A 3031-nucleotide genomic window follows, 5' to 3' on the forward strand; every position below is an offset into this window, starting at 1 on the left:
TAAAGCCCGCCAAATTCGAATGCGAGCATTAACCACAGAGGTCGCGTTACATGAGTTAAATATTTGTCAGTAATTTAAGGTTAATTTAAATTGTTAACGTATGGAATCTTTATATTTTCGTTGAATCTTTAAAGATATTCCAAAAAAAGTCACTTTTACTAACTTTTTTTTCATTTTTCAGAACCACATAACTTGTGAACGGGCAACTTTAGGCGCGCGCTGATAGTGTAGGATTATAGTCAACAAGCTATTTCATTCCATACAACGAAAATGGAAAATATTTTTTTCCAACCAAACTATTGGTTTTAAAGAAAATCTAACGACATATATTCATCAGAATAACGTAACGTACGATAGGTATTTTTTTCAAATAGAAATTATGAAAAATATCGCTATGTCCATAAATCGCAATTTCGATCCATAGTGTGACGTAACCTATCATTATGAATTTAAAAAATAGAAGTTGTGAAAAAAAAACGCTGTCCAAAATTTCGCTTTTCGATCGATCCATAATAGAAGTTTTTTTTTTAAAACATGATGATGACATTCACAACGTTAAAAAATTATTATTTTTATCTCATAAAGATAAAAGTAAATTATGCCTGCTCCACTTTTACCTACTTTCGAGAGACCTTAATTTTTCAGTCGTACAAAACAAAATTTGACAGAAGGGCGCTACACGGGTTAAAATTCACATTTTTGTCCTTTGACGTTTCAAAATCTTTTGATTAAATTTCCGAACGAAACATCCTATCACTCTCTAATCTATGGTCCCTACACCCCCCCTCTTGCCAAACTGTCAAACAAAAGTTTGTTTTGATTTGGTTGGTGTTGTTTTGTTCGAATGAAATTAATAAGAATAGTTACTTACATACATATCTCAAAGAAATAATCTATAGCTGAAACAAGTGATCTTAAAAATAATAGTAACAGAAGCCTTGTACAATATTGCAACAATATCTGAGTTTTCAATGTGATACTGTTACGTTAACTCTATGCATATTTTGCCTGTGTAAAATAAAGAGAATGGTGATTGCAACGTAAGGTAATGCTTGATGATAACTATGAAACGTTTGATAATTGATGGCACTATTAATTATTCAATAATATTTAAGAGGTCAAAGTTTTTGAGGATGAATGTTTTTTACTCTTGCACTCTAAAAGTATTGTACAGTTTTGATGAAATTGTTTAACTATAAGGCTGGGTTGCACCATCTTACTTTAACAAACATCAAAAATCTATCAAACTTCATTCAGAAAACACCAGTTATCGTTAAAGTAACGGTCAAAGTTAGGTAATGCAACTGAGCCTTAATGTTTACAACAAAATGTAAGCACAATATCTATCCATTTAATTAAAGTTATATATTTTACTTTTCAGATGTTAAAGTGATCAATAATGATGTACAACTTGTCCCGGAAAACCAATATTTAATGAAAATTAATAAAATCTTAACAAACCAAAGTAAACTGTTCATAATTCCAAAATATTTAATTGAACATAAATTGATTATTATCTTTAAATAAGCCTTCTTAATAAATGAGTGTTTTAAAATTCATTGGGTTTTAATTAATATTAAATATCTAATAAGTTGAGATAAAAATGATATAGGAATGTTATCAACTGAACTAAGTACCTAAATATACTATAATAAAGTATCAATCAATCATCAATGTTAATGGAGTTCAAGATAATAGTAATATTTTGATGGTAATGATACAGACGGAGACAAGGCTATTTTCATAAATAAAAATAGATGAAAACTTTTAAATACTATGTCACTTTTAAGAACTTATTCTACATAATAATAGGTTTGGAAGTTCTTTACAAGCTTAAACTTGTTTGTTTGGCTCTTGTGCATAAAATCTTACTTTTACAGGCATGGTATGCAGCTAAATGCATCAAATAAATTATTAAGTAAATACTTTTATCCTTCTTACTGTTAGAATTTTGCTGTGTGTAGGTTTTTCATATCCAGATTTATTCTTAGAGATGTTTTCTTTGTGTAATGAAGTACTACTAACTTAATTTAGTAGTAAGTAGGCAATACTTACCACATTTAGTTTCAACAAATGTCATAATAATACGAGTAAGTACTTTAGTAAGTCCTGTTCTTTATATTTTTAAAAATTATTTTGGGACTGGATGGCGCAATACAGGGTGGAATTTTATAATGCCACCTAGAGGGAAAGTACTTTTAATATTGTAGATAGAACCTTTTTCTCAAAGAAAACATTCCTTTATTTTTGAAAAGAAATAGAACTACATTCAAAGATTTACAAACATTTTCTTGCCACACCCAGAATCAAACCAACTGAAATCTATTAAAAATTACAACCTGTACTTTTATTGCATCAATTGTTAGGGTTAAGTATAAGGATGAAATCTCTTTAACAAACTTGATAAATCAAATGAAATGAAAACCATGAAATCTTAAATTATTTTATTTATGTACAGAATACATTGTATGGTATGGTAGACAATTTTCGAAAATCTTTCAATGCAGTTCTCTTTCTTTTCAAAAACAAAGAAATGTTTTCTTTCAGTAAAATTTTCTATCTATAGTATTATGAGTACTTACTGATATGTACCATCCTAGACTGCATCTCACTTAACACCAGGTGCGATTGCGGTCAAATACCTGCCTTGTCTAGCATAAAAAAAAACTTTCCCTCTAGGTGGCATTACAAAATTCCACCCTGTATATCCAATAATATTTATTTATTTAATTAATAAATTCAATTTATAACACACAAAAGTTAGTGAGATGGCTGAAAGAAATTTCGGTAAAGGGGGTAAAACGGGATCCACGCGTACGAAGTCGCGGGAGGCCGCTAGTTATTTCATAATGCGCGCTCGTTGCCTCGCACAAGTACCTATACAGGGTGGAAACGTTAAGTGATCTCACTCGATTATTTCTAAACTATACAAGATATCGAAAAACTGATTACTGAATCTGAAAGTGCTTCACAAGCTCTTTCAAACGGTACCAATAATAGGTTACAGAATAAACTGGATCTATCCGAAAAT

At 29.9% G+C, this 3031-nt stretch overlaps 1 long non-coding RNA gene across 1 annotated transcript; it reads left to right on the forward strand.

Moving 5' to 3' along the window:
• The first annotated feature begins 409 nt into the window (after positions 1-409).
• LOC135086328 (uncharacterized) lies at positions 410-1557 on the forward strand. The gene is made up of 2 exons (XR_010260405.1): positions 410-1045; positions 1382-1557. It is a non-coding gene; the product is annotated as an uncharacterized LOC135086328 (long non-coding RNA).
• Positions 1558-3031: the final 1474 nt, after the last annotated feature.

This window comes from Ostrinia nubilalis, chromosome W, assembly GCF_963855985.1.
Source record: "Ostrinia nubilalis chromosome W, ilOstNubi1.1, whole genome shotgun sequence".
Taxonomy (NCBI): Eukaryota; Metazoa; Arthropoda; class Insecta; order Lepidoptera; family Crambidae; genus Ostrinia; species Ostrinia nubilalis.